This window comes from Plectropomus leopardus, chromosome 23 (assembly GCF_026936395.1).
Source record: "Plectropomus leopardus strain MGB_pleo_1.0 chromosome 23, ASM2693639v1, whole genome shotgun sequence".
NCBI classification, from domain to species: Eukaryota; Metazoa; Chordata; class Actinopteri; order Perciformes; family Serranidae; genus Plectropomus; species Plectropomus leopardus.
Window position 1 is genome coordinate 6,961,691 of NC_142198.1, and position 14,593 is coordinate 6,976,283.

The window sequence follows — 14,593 nt, forward strand, 5'->3', positions numbered from 1 at the left end:
TTGGATCATACTGGAAGGTTATTGCACAGATCAACAATCCTTTGTTTGGGGCAGAAATAGCCCAGGGGTTGAATGACTGTTCAAACACACAAACACAGATTGGCTCCTTTGTGTTTTTTTTTCATGGACAAAGGCAAGGAAAGCCAACATACCGCAGAGATTACCTCTGAGATGAAATACTACATGAAATGGCAACAGAGCAGCTGAGCCTGTCGGCATTCTGATAGCTCAACATAACAACCTCCCACCATATTTTTCTCGTTTCCCTTTGCCTTCTCCACCTTCCCCATATGTCAGACAACATAAAGACTCTTCAAAGGTTAGCCCAATAAACAGCACACACAGCTCTGCCGAGAAAAAACCCCACAAATGTCAAAATGGTTAAAAAGTAGGCTTTTCTGAACGTAGCTGTTATCTATTACATGGAGAGACAAAGAGCGGGCGCTGTTCTCACAGACCCAGGGTATCATGGGAGACAGAGTGAGAGTCTTTCCACTAATCTATCACCTCTGAAGCGGAGGGAATCACACAATCAAGACTTTGAATTGACTGGCTCAGCACTCACACAAACAAACACCAGGCAATAAGACTGAACAATATGACAGAAGTAGAAAAGTTGGCTATGGTGTTGTACATTATTATTTTTGAGAGGGGTCCAGCTGCAGAGCTCCAGGCTCAGGCCCACCTATGCACCTAAATTTGTGCATAGGCGGCTGTTTTTATTAGTAATGATGAGAGTGATAAAACAATACACTGACAATATAATGCAGTGGCATGTAAAATCACACAACATTTTCCACCTTAACACACATAACAACCTTATTGATTTTTAACCGTAAGGTGCAGTTGCACACCACATTTCCCAACTTAATATATATGATAACACAAAGGTTTTTCCATGTTAACATCAGCAATAACGTGTGATTTTCCACCTCAACACACGCAGTAACACTCAGGATTTTCCACCTTTAAGAGCCTGACAACACATGTGATTTTCTACCTAAACAAAAGCAACAACACATGTGATTTTCTACCTAAACAAAAGCAACAACACATGTGATTTTCTACCTAAACACAAGCAACAACACGTGATTTTTCCACCTTAACTTAAGCGATGATGTGATTTTCCACCTTTACACTCAAGAACACACAGGATTTTCCCACTTAATGTACATAATAACACACAACCTTCATAACACAAATTACTTTGCTCTTTAACACACACATTAAATCTATGATTTTTTCACCTTAACACACACGATAACCCAATCCTGGTGGTGGAGGTGTCTGGAGCCTGGAGCTTTGCAGTGGGAGCTTTCCGGTATTTACCATCAAAGAACCTGTATTTGTGGTCGACGCAGTCTTCGAGTTTGCACCAAGAACGATCAGAGTTTGTAAAAATAAAATCATGCAGTTGCTTGTTGTTGAGGTCTTTGGGTTCAAACCTTTAGCTTGGAAAAAAGTTGCCCGAAAAATGAAAAAATAAAAAAACATGCCCTCATACAACCAAAGGGTCATCTCCCTTGGAGACCAACTATCTCCACTCAAGCATAGATTTATACCAGACCCTGTATAAATCGATGGGTTGAGGAGGGGATGTTTGACATTAAAAGTTGTGCGGTGTGTACACTGGGGATGTAACATGACATATGAACTAGTGTGACTATTGGATTTTTTTTTTTTTTGTTATATGGCCACCTTATGAAACGTTAATGCGGAGCTCACAATCTCCACTTTATGTTCAATATCCTTGGTTGAGAGGAGCAGGATTTATAGTCGACAATGTGCAAGGGTGATGGCAATCCCATAATATTTTTATAATGACTGCATAGTAATAAAATCCTGTGATAATTTTATAGTAAGTGCATAGTAATCCAGACTCACACTGGAATCCAAACTCCGAAGCACACATTTGTGGACGAAGTGTATGCATGAATGCATGAGCAGATAAGCCTACAAGTGTGTGTTTGTGTGTGTCATTGTGTGTATCTGACTACATGGAGAGAAAATGGCTTTAACCTTCATGCCTACTCGATCATCACCACTCCGTAAATGTCACTACATCTGCCTCACCGCCATTCTCGACATCTCTGTTTACCTCTTTCTGTCTGCTTCACATAATCTCTCTTATCTCTTTCTCACTGTCATCTCTCTTTATCTTTAGTTTTTTTTAATCTATACCTCTCTGACTTCTTCTCTCCTCCACTGCAAAACCTTTACCCTCTTATTTCCTATGTCTGCCTCCTAACTTCGTTTTCCTTCCTTCAACATTTTTTTCCCTTCTTTATCTGTCTCTCTCTTATCACTTTTTTCTCTTTTTCCTCCTCTTCCTTCTCCCACTCCCCAACTGCCATTAAAACACAGGTTTCTCCTCTCTCCTCATTTTCACAACAATCTTTTCCCTCCACAGACTTCTTCATCTCATTTTTCTCTTCTCACAACCTTGATACCAGCACAAATTACGGCCTCTTTTTCTTTTTTCCCCCTTCATCTAATCGTCTCTTCTCTTTCTCTGTCTTTCTCATACACATTATTTTGAAAACCCTATGTCAGCATACCCTATAGTCCCCTGCCCTTTCCATTCTTTCCCTTTTCTTCCCTTTCTTTTCTTTCTACTTAATTCTCCCCCTTCAGCCACGTTGGAACGATATTTCTCAGGCTCTGAGTCTGAGGCTTCAGAATGAGGCACCCAGAGAATGAAAAGGGAGAGAGAGAGCTGACAGAGAACGTGAGAGAGAGAGAGAGATGGCAGAAAAAAAGGGAGTGGGGGAATGGGAGTGGGGAAAGGGAAATGATAGATGGAAAGTAAAAAGATAAATTGGAAAAAGCAAGACAAAAAGAGAAAGGGGGAGGGGGAAAGAATCAGAGCTAAATCAAACAATGTGGCAGTACAGGCTGTTCTCATTCACTGTTCGTATATATGCATACGAAAAGTAATGCATCAGAAATTACATGGGACTTTATGTAATGATTAGCCAAACATATATAACCAACGTAATCAGGAAGGCTGCGATCATGTGACCAACGCGCTGGCTGTAGTGAAGAGGGAAGTAGTATAAAGAGCAAAAGTCTGCAGAAGGATGTAGGTTGGGGTGGCGGATTGGTCAAACAATCACAGGACTTCCTCCAAAACAGACCAGTGTTTGTGTCCCGTGCAAAACCAAGTGAACGTATTGGTTATTTTAAAGTACTTCATCACCATGACTCTTTTCCTAAACCTAAGCTACATAGCTTTATTTGAATCTGTGTGACTTTACTCAGCTAAATCTAACATACGTAACTTTAAGTGAAGTGCACCACTTTACATGAAGTAGGTTAATTTATGTTAAGTCATAATGTGATGATGCCCAACTATGATTTTGACCCTAAACCCAGCTTACCTTTCCGAAACCCAGTTTACATAACTTTACATCTTTAAACCAAACCTATGTTCTTTCACTTTCCTAAACCTAGCATACATAACTTTATGTTAAGTATGTACATTTATGACAGTGATGACACCCAACTATGTTTTTTCCATGTATCAACCTATGTAATTTTACTTTCCTAAACCTAGCCTACATAACTTTACAATAAATATGCAACTTTATGTTTTGTATGTCAGATGATGATGGTCAACAATGTTGTTTTCCCAGCCGAAGCAACTTAATACTCTGGAACCAAACAATATGAAACTTCATTTCCCTGAACTTTGCCTACATTACTTTATGTTAAGTGCTTAACTATACATCAAGTACATAAGAGGACGATGCCATTTGTGGGGCACTAATTTTTAAGATATACAAACATTTAGTTAGAATTAGAGTTAAGGTCTTTTCTTACCGAATGCAAATAATTAGTGCAAAAAAAGTATTTTTTTTTAAATTAGCTGTTATAATTTCTGTTTTTGTCAAAAAATGTAATGAATTTTCTTTTTGTTTAATCTTTGGTGTAAAAAGCCCTAAGTCAGATCTAAATAGATTAGCTTTAGATATTGCTTCAGGAAAAGAAGCAGTTTATATTTTTTATTAGGCAAAGCCAGTCCAAGTCAGCCAGCTGTCAAATACTGTGTGTTGCATCTAGAAAATAAGTCACAAGTATATACATACATGAACTACAGCTAAAAGCCAACTGTTATTACTACAGAGTACATATGAGAGACAAAAACATCAAATAACCAGGACTGAGAGTGGAAACAGATCAGAAACATATTGTATCTTTAGACTTGCCGTAGGCTGGGGGAAGAAAATACATCCAACATATAATTTTTAGATTTCAAGGATTTCACACATTTGGTGAGAAACTCTGAATGTAAACATAACTTGTGCTTGTTTACAAGAAAACTCCACAGGGAGCCTCTTATGAAATATTCCTGTGTATATAAAGTATTAATGATAGAGTCTGAATAAAATTTTTCATTTGGCCATTTAATTTTACACATATTTTAGCATCTTATTATAAATGCCAGTAAGACACTTGAGGTCATGTTGTGCTATATGATTGATTAGAAAAACATATTTATACACTGTTAAGGTACCTTTATTGTAAGTGCATTGCAGTTTTAGTTATTTTTTGTTTTGTTTTTGATATACTGTCCACTAGATGTGCGGTTGCTGTTTTCCTGTTGCTTCACTGCTCTGTAACGTCTCTGTCAGTGTTCCAATGTCCACTTTGTGCCAAGTGTCTTCAAGTTGTTTCATCTGCAGAAATCACATTTCCAATATATATTTTTACATTCACATTGAGAATACATTTTGCAGCTCATTAAAGTTTAATGACAGAACTGATACTTTACTCATTTTAATTCCTGTACTGTAGCGCGCCATTGTAGTTTTATCTTCTAAAGGACATTAGTAAAAGGAATATTATCTCATTCCATGTGCTTTACAGACATTAAAGGGAAAATGAAAAAATCAGGAAAAAGTGGTTTTGCCATACATAATAAACATTTGTTTAATTTACAACAGCTTTAATGGTGCTTGAATGCAGCATTGCTGTGCTCTGTGTACTTTAGAGGTCATCATTCGTTTGCAGGACCAAAACAAGACAAGTTAATGCCTTTTAAAGACATGCCTCAACACAGCGTCTATGACCATCTTCAGAAATGTTTTTTCTTTTTGCCTCTCAGAACACACTTTCAATTTACAGTTGGTGCAGCTGGCAACAAGGATGGCAAAGATTTTCTTTGGCCGTGATTTATTTCAGCAGTTGATGCCTGAAAAAAGAACCCTTTTGGTATCCAGATATAACTATGTCTAATACATTTGCAGAACCTTCCTTGCATACTTAATTTATCCAGTTTTTGGGTTGTTGTTTTTTTGCATATACTCTCCAGAGGAGAATGTAGAATTAAATTAAAGCACAGCTAAGCCAACTCACCCACAACAGATCTTATAGCTCAAAAATAAGGATAGAGAGGGAGCAGGCAGAACTGAGTTTGAAACTTTGGAAATGGGCAGAATAGTTCCAAAGTTATCAAGCACTTCTAAAATAGATGGAACAAGCTTTCTAATGTGTGCAGTTTCACTTTATTACAGTTTTCCAATTTTCCCTTTTTTTTGCAAGCAGTTTGATGGTTTAGAGCCAAAACTTGAATATAAATAAAAATCTGTACAGCCATCAGCAATATAGCCACCATCACGCCTTTGATACTCTCTGGTAGACTGCTTGAACAAGCTGGGACAGCATTGTGACAGGCTCATCTGTCTTTGTCCTATAACTCTGAAATCCTATTATTCAACTAATGCTGCTACAGGCAAGGTTACTGTGTATGGAGTGAGATGGACAGGCTAGAAGAAGAAGAGCCCCTTTGGTCCTTATACAGAGTCTGGTGTCATGTGGGGTCCTCTTCACACAAGTTTTCATGGACCCAGGAATAAATCCACATCTCCATTTTGGCATCTCAAAATGGCAACAGATTGCAGCCTTTGCTTACTACTTGCATCCATAAGCATATACTTTAGGAAACGAGCACCCATTTTACACTTTTTCTTTACTTTAAGGCACCCGTAATCGAAATATGACATCTGCTTTTGCCTATGAATCATTTGTACCCGTTGTACAATCATAAATTTGTGCCACTACTAAATTTCATGGCTTTAGGGGTTATATATCTAAAAATATTTAACTTAAAAAAAAGTGTAGTAGAAATGGTGCAGTGATTACCAAATGTCCAGTGGCAAAAATAACATGCAATTCTAAAAAAAAATCAGAAAGAATATGGCATTTTTGTTGCAGCTTCACCTCTCAGTTCTTTATTATATATATGTTTTTTTTAAAAAACATCTTAAAACGTCTTTGCATCAATTCAGGGCGATCTGTGTTCTGTATTTAACCCTAAAAAAATGTTTTCTTAGGGTGTGGAAATGACAAAATTTCCAGGGGCAAAAAACTATAAAATTCTTAAAATTCAGAAAAACCATTTCTACAGAATTCATTTTTTGCAGCATCTCCTTTACTGCAGTTCTCTTCTATTTCCTTTTTTCATCTTAAACCAACAAAAATGCTTAAATTGGTGTGTCAAAGACTTAAACGGATCAGAGCCAAAACCTGAATTTAAATCAAAATCAGAATCAACTCCTTAGCCCCCATCAAGCCTTTGTTACCCTCTGGTAGACTGCTTGAACAAGCTGGGACATCACCAAGACAGCCTCATCTGTCTCTGTCCTATAACTTTGAAATCCCCAAAAAGCCTGTTATTCAACTATCACTGCTACAGGCAAGGTTACTGTGTATGGAGTGAGATGGACAGGCTAGAAAGAGACGAGCCCCTGTAGTCTCATACAAAGTCTTGTGACTCAACAGGGACATAAAGTGAGCCAGAACATTTTGTTAGTTGATTGAAAATAACTCAGAAGGATATATATATACAGTATATGTACAAGGGCACATGTACTCTCTCTGCTACAGCTCCCCATTGTTAAAGATGAGGCGTTTTGTAAAGGCTCTTTCCTGCTCGCGAGGCTTTCAGCTTCTGTATTCTGCAATATTGTCTGATAAACAGTCATGCAAATCATTTAATTGAGGGAATAGAATTGAGACTTAATGATACAAGAGCAGCAGAAAACTAATTGTGACAGGGTGACTAATGACAACTATATAAATCCATTTAGAGCATTTCTGAAGGGTGAATGTCGAACATCACCTGAAAGGACAGCAGCTCCGCCGGCTCACACAGGATCCTATTTTAACTGCCATTCATCTGAAAAACGGACTTCACAGTTTGTTTGTAGTGTAGTCACAGCTTACTCATCTCCGCTACTCGTCTGTGACCTACCCACACACATATGTGCACACACACACACACACATAGCAGAGATGGCGTCGGAGAGAAAGAGAGCGGCGGGGTGCGATAATGAAGCAGAAGATTGGCAGTACAGTCTGCTCGCCTTCCTGCCTGATTGTCTGTACATCTAACTACTGTATCTCAGACACACACACCAGAACATCTACTTACAATGCGTGAAATAGAGAACGCGTGTGTGGGTGAGCGACTCTCAGTCACATCTCACTTATCCCAGTTACTCATCTACAGCCAACTCGTGCACACACACACACACACACACACACACACACACGCACACACACACACGCACTCGTGCACAAATCTTATTGAGTTATTCGCTGCATTTCGGCTGCAATATTTTAGCTCTAGGACAATGACAATGTTCCCATCTCTTCTCTCTCACTTACACACACACACACACGATCCTTTGTACTAGCGTCCATCATTTATGGTCGACGCTCACTCACAAGCTGTCAGACACAGTTCCATTTCCTCGTAGATCATGCCGGACTGGCACACATTGCCTAAATGAGCTGCTCAACACCTACTTACTGTGTGCCTGCACACAAACACTCACTCCCTCATATCCATAAACAAAGAGGAATAAGCCGCTTTTTGTGTATGAGCTACTGTCTGCCTGCCTTAAATCACATAATGGTACCAAATGATACAAATTTCAATACTGATATATATATATATTTAAGTATATATACACATATATTACAGTCTACCATGATATCTGGATGGAGGATACTGAGTAAGGATAATATGGTTTCAATTTTTTTATCTCGATATTAGGGAAATTATGTACGAGATATAAATGTGGGTCATTCCATGTCAAATCAGTTTTTGTTTACATTTTATTTCTGTGATATTTGAAATCAAAATTTAAGTTCTTTAACCCTTTTAAAGTTGAACAAGTTGGCCTTATGTCTTTCAAAAATCTGAAAATAAGACACTGAGGAACTGAGGAACTAGAAATTACTAAAACGTTACAAACAAAATGACAAAAATAAAATAAAGTAAGTAAAACAACAATGTAGAATAATAATACATATTGTAACACAGTTTTGAATATATATTTGTAATATGTATTTATTTATGCAATGTTGTAATTTACAATTTAAGATGCTTAAATTGATGAAGCTGACTATCCTTTTTCCCCATGTTTTCAGAAGAAATTAAAGCAAATTTGATTACATTTTAAAGGTTCAAGTGCTTGTGAAAGGTTTTGATCGAAGCACAAGAAAACTGAAGTTGATCCAGGGTTTAAAGGGTTTAGATAAATTGTTAATTTAAATACAAAAACAATGTGGAAAGGACTAATTTCACACACGAAATGCCCACATATAGACTCCCCCTTTTAGACACATTTTCATGGTCCTGGAAGGAGTCCACATTGCCTTTTGGCATCTGAAAATGGCAACAAATTGCAACCTTGGCTTGCCTTTCTTATCATATCTCAGATTCCATGATGTCAGAGAAATTTAGCACCACATCAATCAAATGCTGCATTTTGCAAAAATATGGAAACATCCATATGTATATGCTTTTGGGATTTCCTGGGGCCAAAAAGTACCCCATTTTACACTTTTCCCCCCCCATTTTCAAGCGCCAGAAGTGGGAAAAATATGACATCTGCTTCTGTCTATCACTTATTTTTGTCTGTTTTACTCCATGAAATCTGTGCCTCTACCAAATTTCATGGCTCTAGGAGTTACATTTCTAAAGATATTGAACCGTAAAAATGCCTGTCTGTCTAAGATGTTCTTTTAGAGTTTGGAAAAAATCTGGGGCAAAAAAGTATGCAATTCTCAAAATACAACTATACTTTTTGACAGAGGATTTGTTTTGTGTGCGTGTAAAATATCATACACATGAGGTTTCAACAGAATTGAGGATGTAAAAATAAACCTCCGTCTGTATACGTGGAATGACCCATTTTTACAAATCCCATACAAAGGTACCATACTTATGGTCAAGGAAATTAACAGGTCTCTGCTGCTAACCATTACATAGAGTGCATGAGTGTTGTTAACTTTTCCTAGAATTAGCAAAGCTCACGTTCTTCAGTGGCCAATTGTTCATGTTTATGCATAACACTGTAGTGCAGGATAAAAAAAATGAAAACAGGCCAATGTTGCCTAAAATATTATTGAAGGAAAAAAACAGTACTCTAGTATGCAATATTTCTGATATTAAAGTTACCAATTTTCCAAAGTCAGTTGATAATGGTATTGGTGCTGATTGACTATATAAAAAAACCGACATGTTGATAAAGTGAGTTCAGGTGATTCAGAGAATGGTGGATTCTTTGGTTTCTTCACAATAACAGCTTGCAGTAATTTATACGATAAAATAATTTCATCAGGATATAACCCGGCTAAAATCTTCTGAATTATAATATTGACCTGAAGCTGAGCTTTGGATACACTGCTTTAATATATAATGTATCTACATCGATACAAAACAAGGATGCAGATTTTATTTAAAGAAAGAATTAAAGGGAAGTCTCTCGGTGCTTCAACACCGTATTATTCTTGTTACATATTGTCATTCATAAAAGAAAACATAGTGAAAGGGAGACTCTTTTTCCACCATGGAGTTAAACTTGAAAGCCTTCTGCTCTGATTGAATACTATACGCAAGTGCACAGCAGTAAAGGAAAAAAATATTGCCGGTTTTTCCCTTGATGTCACACATAACTGCACAAATACAGTTCAATAGGTCCAATAACGCTGAATGCCACACGTATTGATTCTCTTCTGTCCCTCTGTTGTCTATTCTTTCTGCTCATCCTCATGTATGAATGTGCGTCTCCACACATCCCGGTCTGTGTTTTGTGTCTGTTTTGCATGCATGCGTGCTGTGTAAGGATGTGTAAGTGTGACGATGTGTGTGTGTGTGTGTGTGTGTGTGTGTGTGTGTGTGTGTGTGTGTGTGTGTGTGTGTGTGTGTGTGTGTGTGTGTGTGTGCGTGCGAGTGGCCGTCGGGAGAAGTGGAGCCGAAATGAAGCCTTATATAACCAGCTTCAAAGTGAGCTGCAGTCGGTCGGCGATACAGACACGGCAGAGCGGGAGAGAGGAGGATAAAAGAAAGAGTGTGTAGAGGAGAGAGGGTGTAAACAACTTTAGGTGGGAGTTACTTTATGCACGTCAAATGTAGCATAGGTGATGAGTTAAAACATCTGGAAGAGTACATGTATTTTAGGTCTAAAAATTATAATATGTTTTGCTGGGTGTCCTTTTTTAGCTCTCTGCTGAATCTACTACTACTGACTATTCTGGGTGTGTTATAATTGTATTTGCTGTTATTTTTTATCATCTGCAGACAGGTGTGTGTATGTGTGTGTGTGTGTGTGTGTGTGTGTGTGTGTAGAGGGGGGTCAATTGCACATGCTCCTGTCGCCTCAGCACCTTTGATTGGGAAAAGTGAGAAGTCGAGAAAACCAGCTATTTTTTCTCCCTTTGCTTGATTCACACTGCTAGGCTCCTCGCCCACTCGTTGCAAAAAGATGTCAAATCAAGCTCAGTTTTTTTCCTTATTTTTCCTCAGCTTGTTGCCGGGCTGGTAATAGTTGCTTGATTTCTGCTTTTACCATTTTGTCATTTTTATCCCCCCAAAGAAGTTCTGTGATGGCTCGTTTCTTTGATAGACAGGTTACTATTTAAACTTTTTTATCACTTGAATACGTTTTCATTAAATAGTTTTGACATCCATCAGGCATAATAATATGTCTGTATTATGTTTGCGTTGTGTGTTGCTAATGTTATATGAACCTTTCTTTTAATAATTAATTCTGCAGGTCATTAAAATGTTTTTAAAATGTCTTAAATTTAATTTTATGAATATTAGGGTTTAAGTAATTAAATCGGCTTGAATTTGATTTAACTGCCACATTTTACCCAATTTTTTTATCCAGTTTAATTTATTTCTTTTTGTCAACATAAGTCTAGCTCTTTTGTGTGAAAGTCTGACGTTACAAATCTTTAAACCTACTCCCAAATCCTATGCTGTCTTTTTATTTTATACTTGGCAAAATGTAACTCACTCTAGTAGCAATATTCCCACATTAATCCTGCCTCAACACAAGACCGTACACATAATACTTATCTTTGTCTTACTTGAATTGTTGATTTGTCCAAAAATCTGTCTTGAATCTGGTCAAATCTTCTCTTGAAAATGCAAGATGTCTAAATGTCTTTAAATGCATTAAATTGAAGTGTCTGATACCTGTAGATGCTCTGACTTTTAGCTTAAAAAAACACTTATGCCGCAATGTTATAACCTCGACTCAAGGTCCCCTTACTGGTTTCGTTATGGCTTTTAATAACATCAAACATCAACAACAAAAAGTTCCAGGAAAAGCCAGTAAGTGGACCTTGAGAATAAGAAGAATGACTTTTCCTATACCAATCGTAAACTTACTGTTACTATACTTAAGGATTTACCTGTTTTTTTCAGGTGGGAAATGCTACTAAAAACAACATAAATCCCAGCTTTCGAGCTTAAGTCACACATCAGTAACATCTTATCTCAGATTTTGAAGAGCATAAAAAATAAAAACTTCATCTTCCAGGTTTGTTAGTACTAGAACAATACTGTAAATGTCAGAATTGATGCCCTAAATATAAGGCTTTTCCTTGTATTTTCATTTGATTAGCCATCGTAACTCATTTACTTAACATTTAGTGTTACACTGAGCCAGCAGTTAGGTAATTAATAAAGTACTAGTTCAATTCAATTCAGTTAAATTCAGTTTTATTTATTAAGCCCATTATCACAGATTACAATTTGCCTTAGAGGGCTTTACAGCATACGACATCCCTCTGTCCTTAGACCCTCACATCGGGGGAAACACTCCCCAAAAAATCCCTATACGCGGAAAAAAAAAATGGTAGAAACCTCAGGAAGAGCAACTGAGGAGGGATCCCTCTGTACTTTATGTTTAGTGCTTTTTAGCAAATTTGAGCATACTAACACGCTACTAGACATATTTGGTGAACATGGTAAACATTATACCAGTCTAACTTCAAACAGTTAGTGTAGAAAACCTTGCATTAGTTTTGTCACAATACTGGAATTTCTAACTTTTGTACAGTACCTTGAAAAATATCAATATTCAATATCATTTTCATCACCACAGGGACACTGACATTGGGGGCATACAAGTTAGAATGTTGAGTGAAAGAGAAATGCAACATGACAATGACAACTTTTCCTTTCTTCTTTCTTGGTAGCAGAGGACAGCAAAATGACCGTAGCAAACATTAACAATTGGAGAGAGACAGAAAACACAGCTGCTACCTTTGTATCAATACTAAAAAGTTAGCATTGAAATAATTTCAGATATTCATAATCAATATACACTGATAATTAAAAGTCTACATAAATATATGGTATTTCAATTTTTCGCTACTAAACTAAAAGGTCAACACTTGTGGACTTCCAGAGAGAGCCTCCTCCTAATTCCTTGAACACACCAAATCTTAACTTGGTCCGCTTACCAGCTTTTTCCAGAGCTTGCGAACGGGATTATGTTCTTCACATTTTAAATTCTCCTGATAGTATTTTGAGTATTCTGTGAGATGATGAAACATTATGTTGAGCTACATCTTTTAGAGGCTGGACCTTCATGTGTCTAGTTCTCACTGGATGATTGACAAATATTCAGCCACCTTGACGGCTGTGCTCTTATCCATTCTTTACATAAACTCGATGAGGAGCAGACCCATCCAGTAAGTCACTTAGTGTTGTGTTATATAAGTTATTTTTTTCATAACTGAATAAAATCCAGTTTCTTTTGCCAAACCTCAAGTTCCCAAAGTGGATTTTCGAGATGAAAGCGAAAAGCGATGAAAGGTGAAGGGTATTTTTGTAGTAGTGCTTACTTTCTGAATGCAGAGGTGAAGAGTATTTTCTGCCAACAGTCACCCTCTGGAAGATGAGGTGAACAGAATCTGATTTTTGTTTGTCTCTTTTCTGTGACATCTGTACATGAATGAAGCAAACAACAAAAGCGACAGGTGTGAGGATGATAAAACAAGATCAGATTTGATTTAGGGGAGTTTTTCTTCCGGGTAATGACTTTATGAGAAGAAGGAGCAGGAGGGTTGATGGCACAGAAACCATTTAGTCACAGTCAGGTTCCTTGAATGTGACACAAATAACAATAAAAATAGAAGCAAAACTTTAGATGATGTTGGATCATTGTCCCATTCTCATGATTGCAATATCTCAAGAACATCTCAAATTTGACGCAAATGTCCACTTGAACTTAATGATGAACTTGTATATTTTGTAGGTGGTCATAGGTTAAAGGTCAAGGACACTGTGACATTTGTCCGTCCCATTTTCATCAATGCAATTCCTCAACACCCTGAGGGTTTTTTTTTTTCAAAACTGGCACAAATGTCCACCACCAACTCTAATGCTGTCTATTTATTTTATAATTTATATTTTGTATATCTAATAACAACAGTCCTACATAAATCCTGAATTGGTGACTCTAATCTTAGGTGCTCACCTTGAAATTCTGTTGGTTGTGTAGGTCTTCTGTGCTGCGGGGGTAAAATGTGTGTGAAGCATCCATGTTTCACAGACATCGATGTAAACTGTAACGTAACTTGACTGATTCGCAGAGGCATACAACCGCAAGGCAATTTCAGTTTTCTCTTTGATTTCCCCTCTGTGGGCGTCTTTCCTTCTCTCTCTCTCTCTCTCTCTCTCTCTCTCTCTCTCTCTCTCTCTCTCTCTCTCTCTCTCTCTGTCTTCTTCTCTTTCTCTTCACCACTCTTTTAATTTACCAAAAACAGCCAGTGGGCAGATGGGGATCAAATTACATTCACCTTTTACCTGCACTCCTCTGCGCAATTAGCGTCACGCTTACTTGTCATTTCAAATTGACACACTGCTGTTGTGCTATGTAATTATTTACCCGCCTGGGGAATAGCTCTCTGGTTTAACCACTAAATAATGACAAACACACACATATACACACACACTCCAAAACACAAAAGCACCTGTGTCCCGTTTTATCTCAAACATGTTTAACACGCCTTTTACCATTTCAGGGTCATTGTGTAAATGGTTGTCCAATTAAAGAGTCTTTGTGTTCAGTGTGTCTATCTAAAATTGTCTAATTGACTAATTTTGTGCAACTCTTTAAAATTTTCTATGTGCTTTCACTGCTGTGAGGTTTCAAATTTTGGGGGTTTGAGCATCAGGACCTGAACCTGTCATTCTTCCGTTAGGTGTCCTTCTCTTTGCTTGGTCTTTTTTTTTAAATGTTGTTTTTCTGGTCATATGGTGGGAAGACAAAGGGCTGGG

General features: G+C 37.5%; 1 protein-coding gene across 2 annotated transcripts in view; it reads left to right on the forward strand.

The window, feature by feature from the left end:
• Window positions 1-14,593, forward strand: part of nlgn2a (neuroligin 2a) — a 223,409-nt gene that overhangs the window by 103,655 nt on the left and 105,161 nt on the right. The window lies entirely within an intron of this gene.